This window comes from Acinonyx jubatus, chromosome E2 (genome assembly GCF_027475565.1).
Source record: "Acinonyx jubatus isolate Ajub_Pintada_27869175 chromosome E2, VMU_Ajub_asm_v1.0, whole genome shotgun sequence".
NCBI classification, from domain to species: domain Eukaryota; kingdom Metazoa; phylum Chordata; class Mammalia; order Carnivora; family Felidae; genus Acinonyx; species Acinonyx jubatus.
In genome coordinates, this window is record NC_069396.1 from 20,188,725 (window position 1) to 20,205,180 (window position 16,456).

The following is a 16,456-nucleotide window of genomic DNA, read 5'->3' on the forward strand; positions in this document are numbered from 1 at the left end:
TTAAGATGGAAACATATTATATTTTCATGCAAAGCAGAATCTGTTATTTTTGAAGTGCCTAATCCCTTTGTCTTTAAAATATTCAAAAAGTAAGTGTGTGTCAGACAGTGGGTGCCCTGGGCCTTTGGAATCAAACTTCAGCCCCTGTGGCTATGGATGGTTTCATCTGCAACGTAAGGAAGTTGTTCCAGACACAGAATTCACAGGAGCTACAACTTCATTAATGTGCTCACAGAAAGCCAGTTCCTAATTTGGAAGGGTGTTGGGGCAAAATAATTGAAGAGAGAAAACCTGGAAATTGTAACTGGCATTGGCATTTATGGTACCATTTAAAACCAAAATTGTATAGAGTTGGTGTCTGTCTTTCGACCTTGGAGGCTTGAGAACTCCTAGCCATTTGTGCAAACATATCCATCTTGATTAATCTCCTTGTCTGTGAAGTTATAGTCCATGAAACAGCCTCTTCTGACACTTTTTATTAAAGGAGATTATCATGAAAATACATTTTAAAGATGTTATTGATTTTCAAATGACAAAGAGAAGAAGTTTATCTAATTATGAAATATATATTCCCAACTGTTTGATAAATGTAAGAAAATATGACTTTATTGACTCTTCCTAGGAAACTGGTGATTTTCTGACTTGAATTTACAGAGACACGTACCACTGGTTTTTATTTTAAAAGTCAGAAGCAACCTAAAACGGTATTTTATAAGAAGATATTCTTCAACTGGTCAATTGTCTTTCTTCTAGAGCTCTGACTGTATTCTACTTATCACCTACTTTTTCTCCTCCATGTCAATATAATGAAGAAAAAAAATAGACAAAAACATACCCACCTATACTATTCTACTTTTTAAAGTCCTGAGTGAAGTTACCATAATGCTGAGAGAGCTCAAAATCATCATGTTAGGAAGTGCGTGGGATTTAAAGAATGACTTGTGTTGGAAATCTGTCTCTCGTACCCCCTAGTGACGTTATCGTGGGGAACTTACTTCTGTGGTCTGAGCCTCTGTTTTCTCTCCTATAAAAGTAGACATAAAAACTTCTTTTGGATGTAACATATAAAGCTTCTGGTGAGGGATCTATACATAGAAGGCCTCTACATAGAAGGCATGTGTATCTACATAGAAGGCATCCATATATGATGATTTTTGTGTTTATCTTGGGAAGACAACCATAAGGGTACCTGCTGTGTTTGTATACTTTAAGAAGTTTTACATGACAGGCATACCTGGGTAGATCAGTCAGTTGAGGTTCCAACTCTTGATTTCAGCTCAGGTCATGATCCCAGGGTCGTGGGACTGAGCCTCACATCAGGCTCCACGCTGAGTGTGGAGCCTACTTAAGATTCTCTCTCCCCTTGCCCCTTTCCCATGCATATTCTCTCTCTCTCTCTCTCTCTCTCTGTCTCTCTCTCTCTCAAGATATTTTTTAAGTTTATTTTTTATTTTGAAAGAGAGAGAGAGAGAGAGGAAAAGGAAAAGGGGCAGAGGGAGAGAGAGAGAGAGAGAGAGAGAGAGAGAATCCCAAGTAGGCTGCTCACCATCAGTGCAGAGCCTGATGTGGGGCTCCTCAAACCCATGAACCATGAGATCATGACCGAGCCGAAACCAAGAGTCGGATGCTTAACTGAATGAGTCACCTATGTGCCCCATCTCTAAAAATAATTATTAAAAAAAATTTTTTTAAGTAATTTTACATGAGAAAGATGTTACATGTGTCCTGATCATCTCCTGAGGGGAGAGTTGGGATTGATTGGCATATGTAAATTGATTGGCAGGGAAATCATTTGTCTTACTAGGTTTCTCTGGTGCTGTGGGTATTAGGTTCCTTGTCACTAGGGATAATCACGTGGGGTCTGGGCATCCACACTAGCGGGTGTTGCAGAGAGGTGTCAGGATGGGTGGAAGAACCAACCGGATGACCCATAACTCCTTTCTTTGCCTGATGTTTTAAAATTCCCTGATTAATCAGACCCTTTATCTAGAGGGATCACATCTCACATGAGATCCCCAAGGTCATATGTGTTGCTCTTTCAAAGCCTTGTAGACTTGGCCTCCATGGGTAGAGCTCATTTGGTCTCTCTTGAGTCTCCTCCTAGATTTGACTGGATCCTACAGGTCTCCCAGTCCAGAGAGCCTCCACTTAAAGTTTTCTTTTTCCATTTTCTTTCCCCTCCATACTTCCCTCCCCAGACCCTGTCTCTGCTACACCCCTCTTTTCTCTCATCTCCAGATTTCTAGTTGCCACCAGGACCAGAAATATCTACTTTGGTTGGTTTCTGTTCACTTAAGTTCACTTCATCTTTAAGAAAAGTTAACCCTGAGAAAATGTGAACACTACCTTTGGGATCAATTCTGGAAGTTGCTTCTTTGACTGGCTAGCTTCATTTAAGAAGTGGTACGTGGGAAACCCAAGTGGGCTTTGCATCCAGACCCAAATTCAAATCCTGTCTTGCTAACCATGTGATCCTAGGTGAGTCCCTTCACATTTTAGGATTACCCCTTTCCTCATCTCAAAAAAATTTATGTTGTTTTTCAAGGGTGGTGCAGACTGGAAGAACTTGACATAAATGCCATGCCCTGTGATATATGTTCAGGACATGGCTGCTCCTGACAGTTTCATCTTCGTCCACCTGCCTCAGCACCACCTTTCTGAATGGCTGGTAGTCTTCAAAATTATTTTTTACCTCTTCTCACTTCCTGGTGCTTGAGAAACTTACAGGAAGCTGCTTGAGAAACTTACAAGAACTGTGACATGAAAAACTTGTATCAAATTCTACCTCTTCCAGGAAGCCTTCCCTAATAAACACGGTTATGAAGGATAGCAATATTCTCATTAAGTGACATTAAAGTAATATCCGTTCTGCTTTCCTTTGCAAAACAGGAAAGGAAACCCACTATGGGATGAAGGGTAAGGAAGAACTAAATCCCTATTTATCAAATGCCTTCCAAACGTGTATACCCTTACTGCTGCCTGAATTTGCTGCAGGAAGCCTTACTGGTTTGTGAGTGGGTGGGTGGGTGTGGTTTCGGATGAGGCCGCCTAAATTGGTCTGTCCTCCATGTGGTAGACATTGTGAACAGGAAAGCAGTGACATGGAAGAAAGAGTGTTTGGAGTCAGACAGAAACAGGTGGTTTATCTGTGACCGGAGCCATTATCTGCACCAGGTATTAGCAAACTTTTCCTGTAAATGGCCAGACGGTAAATATTTTAGGCTTTGTGGGCTGAATGGTCTTGGTTACAACCACTCCCCTCTGACATTGTGGCTTGAAACCAGCCATAGACAATACATAAATCAATGAACGATTATGGTTGTGTTCCAAGAAAACTTTATTTGCAAAAACAGAAGGTGGACTTGATTCGGGCCACAGGCAGTAGTTTGCCTACCTGTGGTCTAATTCTCCAAGCCTCAATGTACTCATCTTCAGCATGAGGGAAAAAAAAAAGATTCAGGAAGATAAAATAGGCTAATATAAGTGAAGCATCTGTGCATACAGCCTGACCTGTGAAAGATCTCAAAAAAGTTACTTCTTTCTGTCTCTTATTTTCTCCCAAATGCTTCTGTACAGTGAGGAGTTAGGAAAAAATGCACATAAAGGTCCTTCCCGGCCCTGTGATTTTATGAAATTGCCCGTCAAAAAAAGAGCAAGAAAGAGCGCATGCCAGAGAAAGAAATTGTATGCGTGTTCTTTTTCTCTGCAAAGTCTGACCACAAGAAGCATTAAATCAATCAGATGACAAAGCAGAATATGAAAAATTGAGTTGGTTTGGTCCCAAGTATGCAGGAGGCCTGTGCTGTTGGGATCAGAAGCAGGAAAAAAAAAAAAAAAAGAAAAGAAAGGAAAATTCTTCTACACATTATGTGCATTGGCTATTCTGTGACTCCCACATAATTTATCATAGCAAAACTTTGAGTGCAATAAACATTTCCCCTAGTTTAGTAGCCGCTCTGATCAAGAACAAAACCATTAACATAAATGCAGATAAATACAAGGCGAATAATGATATTCCCAATTGCTTCGGTGTCAACAAGCTCAGCCCATCAATCTTGCCTGACTGGGTAAGAAGGAACCCAGAGAATTTATAACTGTAGATTTCTTTCTAAAGCATTTCCACCTCACAGAGGAGGGGAAGGACAAACTCTCCAGAAGGTCCCAGGAAACCCAGTGAACACTCTCCAGGGCCATCCATCTCAGGTACACTTTTGGTCACTGCTGCCCTAGTCACCTGCCTTTCTGGGGCTGGGACTCCCCCCAGTGGAACATTTCTTCTGGCAAAGCCAGTGGCTGCTTTTGTAATTGTGCAGAGCCCTCTCTCTCCAGCCCTGGAGAAGGGTGTGTTCCAGGGAGCTACTGGTGTGCCCACCCTGCCTATTGTGGGTGAAAGGAAGAGGATGTGTCCTGGGTCTCTGCCCTTGGTCCTGATGCGGACAACGATTCACGTTTGGCGGACCAGTTCGGTTCCAGAGTTACTCAGCCTCCGGCTCTGCTTCCCTCTCTGTATTCACTTCCTTGACTTTACTTCCACGTTCGAGTTTATACAGCAACCTCCCTGTGCTTCTTCCCTCAATGCCGTCCTCTCACTCTAACTCCCCTCAAATCATCTCATTTACTCTCATGGCAACAGACATTGCCCACATTCCGATGACTCCCACATCTGCATCTCCTGCCCAGGCGTCCATAAAGTGCAGAGTCTTCTAGGTAGCTCCTAGTTGCTATCACCCAACTGCCCGTTAGACACGTCAAATTGAACAAAGCCGCGGCTCGTAACTCTGCCTCCCTTCTGTTGGGTCTTTCTAGGTAGCACTGTTCTCTACCCTGTAGCCCAGATCAGAAACTGGACAATGTTGGGGCTTCCCTGTTTCTGAGCCCTAATGTCTCGACATGACTTATAGGTAAGAACTTCCTAAAGTTCTCCCCAAAGCATTTCCTCCTGCTCTACTGGATCATACACCCAGTGAAGGGAAGGATGCTCATCATTGTCTCTGACTGGAGAAATACCTTATTTTGGTCTCTTTGCCTCTGCCTCCCCTCTTCCTTTGTCCCTGTTTTCCACACTTAACTATTTGGGGTTTTCTATATGCTGTGATAGTATAACATAAGTAACGCTTCCAACTTACGCAGATGTCCACAGTACACAGGAGCTGCTATGCGGACAGTTATAACTAAAAGTATATAACTAAAAGTTATAACCACAAGCAGGGATGTGTGGTTAACAGTTTGATACAACAACTCAGGCCTGGGGAGAGAGAGGTCTCGACTTGGGAATAGAAACTTCTGTTTTCAGTGTCTATGCATCAGGCTAGATGATGTGAGCATACTCAAATCAAGTCTCCTAAAATCCCTTCAAGGAAAAGATTATTGTCACCAGTATTACAAGGGAGAAAAAGCCTTTGCAACGTGTTGTTTTAGAGGATCTCTTAGTTAGGATGTGACAATCCGGGACTAAAATTGAAGGCTTCCTGTGTATGATAATCCTACTCTCAATCCCCAACACCCACTTATCTGAGGAGGGAAGTACAAGGACTGTTCTAATAGACCCATGGAGAAGAAATGTGGTAAGACTGGATATAGACAGAATACACTTTCCTAGAATACAGGCAAAGGAGACCAGAGACTTTCTCGTCTGTTTTTTTCACTCATCCACCCCTAGAACCAACAATGGTCTGTCCCAAGGGAGCCATTCAATAGATGTTTATCGACTGAATGAATTAATTCACAAAATCGTACCAACTTAGTCTGGGAAGTACATTTCCCTAAAGAGAGCATCACCGTATGACCTTGTGTCCGCCCTCCTCCTGGATTCGGACAGCTGTATGGGCAGGACTTCCCCCCCCCCCCCATGGGCTTTTGTAGCCTGGGATGAAGGCAGCTAATGCAACACTCAGCAATGTTTGTTGAATGAATCCTGGGTAACTGAGTCCTTTACCATTTTTCTCCTCACTCAGCACATTGTGTCAGTTTTCCATGTTCCTGTACATAACCTATTTTACCTTCCCAGCGACACTGTAGAGTGTGCTCTGGGAACCTGTTTCTGCCAGAAATGATGCCTCCCTCTCAGCCTCCGTCTTATCTCTCATGGCATTCAGGGCTGGAATACAAGCCCGATGCAGAAATAATACTTCTTTCTCTTCTTGCTACTTTTGCATACCATCTTATTCTCCATCTGCCTCATGAATTATTTCTCTTGCAGTTGCAGAATGGCAACAGCAATATGCAGAAAAACATTTTTAAAATTCCTCTACCTCTGCCTCTTTGCCTTGGAAAACATTTCACCTTGCAGATATCCGTGCCTCTCGGTGCCAATGTCAAAAGTGTAGTTAGTAGAAAGAACAAGACTTCCATGGCTCAGACAATCGAGATCTGATCCTGGGTCTGTCTCTGATCACCTGTGGGAATTTTTAAAGACCACTGCCTTTATTGGAGCCTGAGGTTCTTTATCAGAAAAATAGAGCTAATGACCACCACCATTCAGCGAGCTGGTGTTAAGCCCTTAGTGGAAAGACTGGCACTAAGTAAGTGGTCTCCACATATTAGTTGCCTTTCCCTGGGTTCCCGCACCTTTATAACCTCATATACACCCATGCACATATGTCTCCTGGTCGAATGAACCGGCCACTGGAGGTGAATTTCAAACCACTACTCAGGGTGATTGCATTGGTCTGACTGTCACCTCCCCTGTCTGAGTGGCCCCAGCCAGCCTGCCAGGTGCTCTGGCCTTTGGCTGGTGACATTTGGACCTGTCTGCCTGAATGTCAATCTTCTCATAGGTGCCGGGCCCACAGATGCCAATCACCGCTCGCTGTGACTGATTGGCATGCCGTACTGTGTGCCTGCGGAGTTTCTCCAGACAGCAGGGGAAGGGTTGAGTTGACCCAACATCATCTGTCTGGCTGGATGCTCATTTTTCTTCTCCTGCCTGTCTAGCTCCTGCTCATTGCTTAAGATGTGTCTCGGGGCGCTTTGCCCTGGTGTGCTCCTTCCACCCACCCTGCCTCCTCAAGGCGACTCTAAATGTCAGTCCTGGCCTTAACTTCTATCCCAGGGATGCATGCATGCCATCCATTCATCCATTCGTTCCCTTTCTCTTTTTTCCCCTTTCAACAATTGTCAAGTACCTACCATGTGCCTTGCTCTCGGGGATTTTTAGGCACAATTCCCCATGATCAGTGTCTTTCTACTTCAGAGAGAGGATAGCACGACCAGAGTGTCCACGGATGTCTAATGCGATCTTGTGCAGTCTGCCCCAGTGGTGGGGGATGGCTGAGGGCTTGGAGCCGGGTGGGTCGTGGGCTGGCCATGGCTACGGGTTTGTCCAGACCAGTTACCTAGTTTTGTCTCCAGGTTTCTAACCACTCCTGCATCTTCCCCTCCTTTGTGACAGCTCATATATATTCTTGCTTCTGTGGTTCTTGCAGCTTCTGCAGCCAGGCATCGGCAGGTGCTCTGCCAAATACTGATCCAGGCTCTCGTTGCTCAGCCTTTCACACCAGAACTGCATTTCATTCAACCCGGGAGTGTCCAGCCATTAGAGGTAGCACCAGGAGGCCTTCTTCCTCTCCCTGAGCTGGTAGCCTTCTCCAAGGAGATGTGGAGTGTTGGACGGAGGCAATGCTTTGCCAGGTAGAATTCAACAGTATTACATTCCAGCTGTGTTTAGCCCAGTGTCTTATGCCTTCAAACTGCCTCCAAGGGACTTCCTTCCTCCCTGTCACTGCTGTAAGGAAGTAGTCAACCTTCCTCTCCCTTCTTTGCCTAGGAATTGTGATTCCTTATGCTGAATGTTCCAGGGGCTTTTTCAGGATTCTTCCCATGAGACATCAGAAACCTTTTGCAAAAGGGACCTCTGCAGCCCCTCCTTAGACATCCCAGGAGTCCAGAGATGCTTATGCAAATGAGGTTCCCTCTGTGGTCCACTTCTCTGTGCTATTGGGGAGCTTTTCTCCACACTAATCAACATCTCATCTTAATTGCTTTTGTTTATGGTTCAATAAGTGCATCTCTTTTTTGGCAACACCAGCTCACAGCAATATCTTAAATTACCCAAGCCTGCCCGCTTTCATTTATGAACTCTGGCTTGTGTCTGATGAGCACTTAGATTTTTAACCATTTATTTCCTCTGCATGACAGGGAATGAGGAACATAAAGCTGATGGGAACAGTAAAGAAGGGGGAACACCGGAGACTAGGGAACCATAAAAGTAGCATACAGTGTGCGAGGCCAATATAAAAGCAATGAGTTTTTAATATACAGCATGTGTAATACATTCATATTCCTAATAAAGTCAATTATTGTTGAATCTGTTATTTCCCAATTTTCCACCTCGGCTCAGACAAAAACAAATCTGGAGCCATTCAGAAGAAAAAAAATTATACCACAGTAATTGCAAAGGCAGCAACTGTCAAAAAATTGTCTAATAAGGGCCTGTTTCACACATTTACCCTTCCAGGAACTGGGGGTAATGTTGGGAACAGAGCTCATCATGAATATAATCGAAGGCAAAACTGAAGCTTTGCCCTTGATTTGAGCAATTATCTTACTCTTTGCTCCTTCGCCATCCTCCGACTGTATTCTAGCTGTCGTTCTGCAGGCAGAAGCAAGATGGCACGTGCAGAATCGGTGGGGACACATGTGCTTCAGTGACATCTCAGTTTATTAATGGCCTGGGTGAATCTGTCCCTGCCACTCCATCTTTCTGTGCTTTGGTTTCCTTTTTTGTTTCATGAGGGCATTGTTCCCAAACCTGACTGATCATCCAAATAATTTGTCTTAAGTTTATTTTTAATTGTAGCAAACCATTGCTAGTTTAAAAAACCTTAGCGTATTAGTATTACTATTTTTATTTATAGGAGAATATTAGTTATCTATTGATGCATAACAATATCACCACAAATCTAATGGCTTAAAAAAAATGCCTTTATTACCTTTACGATATCAGTTTCTGTGGGTAAGGAGTTTACACACAGCTTGGTTGAGTCCCCAGCCTCACAAGGCAACAATGGAGGGGTTCGACAGGGCAGTGGTCTCTGCTGAGGCTGGACTGGGGAAGGCTACGGTTCCAAACTCATGTGATTGTTGGCAGAATTCAGTTTCTTTCAGCCCATTGGACTGGAGACCTCAGTTTCTTGCTGGCTGTGGGTGAGAGGCCAGCACTCTCAGTTCCTAGATAGTTGTTGGCTGGAGATTTGCCCCTGTTCCTTTTTACATGGGTCTCCTCAACACAACCATCTGCTCCATCAAAGCCAGCAAGGGAGAGACTCTACAAGACTGACATGACAGTCTTAAATAGTACTATCATGGAGGTGGCATCCTGTATTTGCTGTATTCTAGTGGTTAGAAGCAAGTCACAGTTTCCACTTACACTCAGGAGAAGGGGGTTACACAGTCATGTGACTACCGGGAACCTGGGTCGTGGAGTCCACCTTCGAGTCTGCCTGCCACAAAGAGTAGCACGTGAGAGTTCTTTAAAAAGCAAAAAGTAAAGAAAGCTGTAGGGTCCAATTCTCCTTTTTTCCATCGATTTTGACCGTTTGTACTTTAAGGTTTTGGTTGGTTGTCTCAGTCTCCCAAGGCTGCCATAACAGATTATCATAAACCAGGTGGCCATGAAACAACAGCAATTTACTCTTTCACAGTTCTGGGGGCTGTGAGTATGAAACCAAGGTGTCAGCAGGGCCTGACTCTCTCTGAGGCTCTAGGGAAGAATACTTCCTTGCCTCTTCCTAGCTTCTGGTGGCTCTTGACAATCTCTGTTCCTCGGTCTTTGGCTGTTCCACTCCAGTCTCTGCCTGTGTTGTCACATGAACTTCTTCCCTGTGTTTTCTTGTCCCCTTCTTACAAGCAAACCAGTCCTTGGATTTAGGACCTGCCCATTTCTAGTATCACCTCATCTTAATTACCTCTGCAGAGACCCTACTTCCAAATAAGGCCTCTCTAGGAGGTCTTGGGTAGACATGACATTTTCCTGGTACACTATTCATGCCGCCGCAGTGGTTAATTTTTTCTTTGCCACCCTAACACTCAATCCTATCTGTAAACCACTCTTACTCCCTCCCCACTGTGGAGGAGGATTTGCTCTGTTAGAAGTGGTAAAAGGCAGAGGCTAAGGACTACTCTTCTCTTACTAGTCGTGAGATCCCGGCAAGGTACCTAGTCTCTCTCTGCCTCAAATTCCTGTGAAACAGTCATCATCATAAGAATGGTATTTAACTTGTAGGGTTGTTAGAGGATTAATTGAAATAATATATGTAGAGCAATTAGCACAGTGCCTGGCACATGGTAAGCACTCTGCAAAGGTCAACAGTCATTACTTACCTCTCACTTCACCTTCCTTCTCTACCACCTGCTTTTCTGAATTTCTAAACATCACGTTTAGTGTTTGCTTTGTTACTTTAAATTTCATTTAAATTAATGGATTAATTTATTATAATTAGCCATAAGTATGATATAAATTATATAAAATATATAACATGTAGATAAAATGTATAATTATAATCAATGAGGAATTAATAAATTTATGAGAATTAAAATTAACTTATTAATTAAATGATTTTAAATTATATATTTATGCTTAAAACTCTTTATGGATTCATCTGCTCAGTTTGTACAGTCTAGATCCTTCCATCTTAAGTAAAGGAATTAACAACACCCTTCCTCCTCCTGCAACTTCTGTCTCTTGCCTCCTGCTGTGTCAACTATATCTTTATTCTCCCTTCTCAATTTTTATATTTGTTTTGTGATATTTAATTCTGTTTTTGTTTTCTATGTTTTGTTGAGGCTAATTTTAATAATAGCTTTTACATCAAAACCCAACATTCTTTATAAATGTTTTTAAGTTTATTTGTTTATTTTGAGAGAGAGAGTGGGGAACGGGTGGAGAGAGAAGTAGAGTGAGAGAATCCCAAGCAGGCTCTACACTGCCAGCGCAGAGCCTGACATGGGGCTCGAACCCACAAACTATGAGATTGCGACCTGAGCCAAAACCAAGAGTTGGACGTTTAAATGACTGAGCCACCAGGCACCCCTCTATATTTTAATACTGTGAGAATAATAATGACAGCTACTATTTGCATGTTTATTAGAAGGGAATTACCATGCCAAATAGATTACATATATTAGCTTATTTTGCCTCTATATCAGCCCTATGAGGTAGGTGACATTGATAGATGAGAGAACTAAGACACAGAGAGGTTAAGTAACTTTTCTAAGGTCACAGAACTAGTAAGTGGCAGAGGCAAGAGTTTGATCCCAGGCTGTCACCTCAGACCTCTTGCTCAGGGCCAGTATGTTCTGTGGCCTCTCAGTACTCTCACCATGATCCTGTGGGCCAGCTGGGCTCAGGAAGGGAGCGCAAGACTGTGCCTGTAAACTCACACCACTTGAAGGGATGTGGGAAAACGTAACTTTCTTTCTTTGCTTATACCAAGTGAATTCCTCAAAATGACATCCTGCATTTTAGTTTTTCACAGTCATCCCAGGCTTTTTGTGTACAATTGGACCTTGAACAACATGGGTTTGAACTGCGCGGGTTGGGTCCACTTCTATGCAGACATTTTTTATTAAGTACCGAACAGTACTAGATATATATTCTCTCTTCCTTAAGGTTTTCTTAATAACCTTTCCTTTCCTCTAACTTACTTTATTAAGAATACAGTATATAATACATATAACATACAGAGTATGTGTTAATGGACTGTTTATATTATTGGTAGGGCTTCCGGTCAACAGTAAGCTATTAGAGATTATGCTTTGGGGGAGTCAAAAGTTTTATGGGGACTTTCATCTGCATGGTGCATTGTTGGCGCTCCTAATCCCCATGTTGTTCAAGGGCCAACTGTATGTTCTTGTTTTTCCGGGGGTTCCTTTAGTTTTTCTTATTGACAGAGAAAACTCTGCCTTCGTGTTCCCATGAAGGACTCGCAGCTTCTTTGTTATACCAATGAAAGGACAGAATCTACTTCCCTCTTGCAGATGTTGTTTCCGGCACCTGCCAACTTCCTGTTTCCATTTGCACTGATTGCTTTTTGCTGTGCACTTGTCATTCTGAGATTTCATTTTATTCCCCTCTGGGATTAGTTTCTATTTTTCCTTGGATTTCCTGGACTCTTTCTATTTTTCTTGGATTTCTTTTTCATTTGGCTGAAGTATATTCTCAATTTCATTCTTGTTTTGTAGAAAATATTCTTTGCAGAAATGTTAGTATCTTTGTATGTATGTTGTCTGGGTGTATAATTGAAATCCGTTTTCCCTCGAAGGGTGAGAACTGATGTGAATCTGATTACTGTCCCATTGAAGATAACGCTTTTCTTCTCTTTGAGCTTTCAGGATTTTCTCTTTATCTTTGCTAGTTTGGATACTCACAGGGATGCGATGTGAGACTTTATGGTTTTTTTGTCTTCTTGGCAATAGTCCAAAGGAATCTATCATTCGGAAGACCCAAGTTCTTTTGTTCCTATGATGATTTCTTTGGGACAGTTTATTCTTTGAATTATAAGTTCTTGGGTTCCCCTCAGTTCTGGAACAGGGCTCAGGAGTTTTGTGATCCTTCACAAAATTCCCCCAAAGCTTTATTAGTCAGTAATGTCTGTGAACCACCCAATAAGATGGCCCTTGGGATTACTTTCTGTCCTGGTGCTTTTACCTGATAGCGTGGCCAGTGTGTTTTTTTGTGATGTTGCCACACGGTGTTGTGCTCCTGTATTTCAGTGCTTTTACTAGTGTGGTCAGGGTGGAGATGTGAAGTTAGGCCACCCCTGTCTACTTCGCAGCATTCTTGCAAAGGTCACATGCAATCTTGTTTGTAGAACTGCTTTGAAAACTCTCCAGGGTCATTGACATGTGAAGCTGATTCATTCAAGGTACTATGGCTTTTGGCTAGGCTCTGTGAATTTCAACAGAAAGCATCTCTTGTGGTGGTGACCTAGTGGAGAAAATATTTGTCCTTGGGTTCCATTTCTGCTGAATTTTTCTTTCATATTACCTGCTTCTTGGTTCCTGAAGGAAGGTAGATGTCTCAAGATACAGCCGTCTGTTTTAATTTCTCCTCTTGCCTCTTTTCTTCCTATTTGCTGACTTAAGTATCAAATCAGGCTTGGTGTTCCTGGTTTATAAATAGCAATGCCTCCTCAAACTGCTCTATAAATCATTATTATTAATAACAGGGATAATAATGATAATACTAAATAGCACTCAGGTAAAATCTTCTGTTACAAAATGCTTTCAGAAATAGTACCTCTGGGCTGCTGGTTTATATGGGAAACACAAAAACTGATTAAAAATGATGACTGTTCTATCCAAAATGTGTTTGCTTTTCTGGGTTGAATTCATTTGTTTGATTGAAAATTTCAAAAAGAAGGTGTATGCTGGAGAGGGCTGAGGTTGTGGAAGTAAGCACAATGCAGAGCACTGAAATAGTTCATTGATAACCCAAATATTTGGAAGTACGTGGGTGACAGATCTAGCTTATGCTGGAAAAGTAAAGCCATGTAGACATAGCAGATCCAATGCCTAAAATAGAATAATCACAGCCACATTTCTAGAAACACTTGTGGAATCATGACAGCCCAAGGTAAGGGGCTATCTCTAGAGAAAGATGGTGGATTTAGGCATTATTTAGCATCTCAGTGCCTCCATTTTCTTATCTTTAAATAGGAGTTTAAAACTGATCTCCCCAGGTTGCTGTCAGCACCTACCAGTCTCTAGCACATAGGATTAACATTCCCAAATCGAAGGTGCTGTTGTTGTAACTGAAATTGCTGTCATGTTGTACTGAAATTGAATCTTGTACGGGAGGCACTGCAAATAAAAATCATTTCATTTTTGTGTACATTTTTAATTTGAGTATAATATATTTGCATAAAAGTACACACAGATAATATGTATACAATTGGGTGGATATTCACATGGCAAACACACCTATATAACCAGAACTTGGAACTAGAACACCAGAACTCACCCAATGGATACCCATGTTCCCTCGATTAGTACCTGCCATGAACTCCTACCAAAGTATAAGGCATATCATAACTTTGGACACCATACAGTCATTTTGCCTGGTTTTGAACTTATCACCAATGGAATTATACAGCATACACTCTGGTTCTTCTGTTTGGTGAGCGTATGCGCAGTCTGGTTTGTGCATTCACCCATGTTGATCATTCTGTTGGAGATCTTTCTGTCTCACAGCCACGTAGTACGGTGTTTCATGGGTGTTGGGTAACTTCCAAGTGGCCACCATGGAGAGTGCTGCTGTGAGTGTTCCAGGACATTCCTTCTGGTGAACATAGGAGGGTAACGGTCTTCATGCTAATAATCTAGCAGGCTGGGGTGGTTTTCCTCAACCTCTTCCTCTTTATCCAGTTGATCTCCGAGGCCCAGGCATCCATCTCCCCAGTCTCTGAGGTCTGACCCTGCCACCCATTGCCTGAATTACTGCAATAACTGTGTTTCCTTCCAATGTTTTCCCATCTCTCCCAGCTGAACTTCCACACTGCCAGAATAGTCTTCCTGAAATGCACAACCGATTGTGTCACTGTCCTCAAAATTTTCATCCTCAATACAATTGAAACAAAGCAAAGCAAAACAACACAACTCTGAGCTCCTTGTAGAATCAGGATCCACTTTGAATGAGCTCCTGCCTGCATCTCCCTCTTCATCACCTTCATCTCTGTGTACGGATGCCATATTGGATTAGCTCCTTTGCTGCTCCAGTGCTATCTCAGGCTGGCAAGGCCTTTCTTCCTTTCTGCCAATGTTGAATTTCTTCTCATGGTCAAAGACTAATGCAGTGCCATCGTGTTCCAACAACGCTTCCTGCCCCAGTCTCCATGAAGAGACATGTTCTAGTCTGACATCCTAGAACTCATCCTGTCCATCTGATCAATCCAGCCCTGATCTATTGAGGGCTGGGCTTACAGCTTTTTCCATCAGTCAGTTCCTTTTGTTTCCTTGTTCAGATAGTGTGGCTATTCCCTGGGCTCTCTAAGGAATTGTCCTCATCCTCATTAAAGAAGAGAACCACCCTGGAACAGGCTCTTGTCAAACAAGTTCCTCATGATTGGGGTAAGAGGACCCAATTTCCTGTTTATATTAATTATTAGAGAATTACGGTTTCATGGTAAGTTAAAAGTAACTTTTCTTTGTGTAATTACCTCATTTGCAAGGCAAGTGAGAAAACTTTACTTCCTCTCAGTAAGAAACCATTTCATTTTCAATAAGACCCTAGAATATCCCTTGGAGTCTGGCAGGTCCCCGGACCTGGGATTTGGTTTCAGCAGGGAATCTGAAAGGGATGGAAGGATGCAGAATCGGTGATGGAAGTTCCTTCTACTTCCAGGCCATCTGATGGGACTGACATTCTCTCCTCTTCAAAATCATTCCTGTTCTCACTACGGCAGCACATATACTAAAATAGGAATGACACAGAGAAGATTAGCACGGCCCCTGTGTGAGGATAACACGCAAATTCCTGAGCATTCCATATTTTTAATCTACTCCGGAAGCCAAGACTACTCTGTATGTTAGCTAATTTGAGAATTAAAAAAAAAAAAAAAAAAAAGAATCACTCCTGCCCCTTACCCTGGGCCCTACAGCCCTGAGACAGTGCTGCTTTCTCCCTGACATGGAACAATGGCCTGTATATGCGGGTGTCACCTTCATTTGTCTTCTCTGTCCATACTATCCCAGAAGGCTTCTCACCCCCAGCACGTGGCACACCCAGCACATAGAAGGGCCTCAATAAACAACTTGCTGATTGACTGAATGAATGTTTTTATTTCTGAATGTGCAATTAAAAGTCACTTGCCCTGGGGAGATTACTTCAATGTTTATTATTCTTTTTTGGAAATTGAAAGGGGAAATTTTAGTTGATTCCATAAATTGATATTTATTAATGTCTAATGCATATCTGCAGAAACTAAAGACATTCAAACTGGCAGCGTATTTTAGGCTGACTGGAACCTATACCCTACCATTGCTTTGTGTTGAATTTCTTCAATTAATTAATTTATTTTAATTTAATTTTTTTTCTTTTGAGAGAGACAGAGCAAGCATGTACACATGAAAGCGGGGAAGGGCAGGAGGAGGATCCTTTTTTTAAATTTATTTTTTGAGAGAGAGAGAGAGCGCGCGCGCCAGTTGGGGAGGAGCACAGAGAGAGAGGGAGAGAGAGAATCCCAAGCAAGCTCTGTGGCGCCAGCTCAGAGCCCATGATCTCACGAACCTTGAGATCATAACCTGAGGCGAAATCAAGAGTCTGTCACTTAACCGACTGAGACACCCAGGAGCGGAGAGAGAGAGGGAGAGAGAGGGAGAGGGAGAGAGAGAATGAATCTTAAGCAGACGCTATGCCTGGCACTGAGCCCGATCTCAAGACCATTAGATCATGACCTGAGTTGAAATCAAGTGTTGGTCACTTAACTGGACTGAGCCACCCAGGTGCCCCAACTTTGTA

At 42.7% G+C, this 16,456-nt stretch overlaps 1 long non-coding RNA gene and 1 other non-coding gene across 3 annotated transcripts in view; both read left to right on the top strand.

Moving 5' to 3' along the window:
- The window catches only part of LOC113604322 (uncharacterized), a 732,424-nt gene that overhangs the window by 604,861 nt on the left and 111,107 nt on the right, over nt 1-16,456 (top strand). The window lies entirely within an intron of this gene.
- Nucleotides 15,386-15,491, top strand: LOC113604438 (U6 spliceosomal RNA). Its single transcript, XR_003426381.1, has one exon. It is a non-coding gene; the product is annotated as a U6 spliceosomal RNA (small nuclear RNA).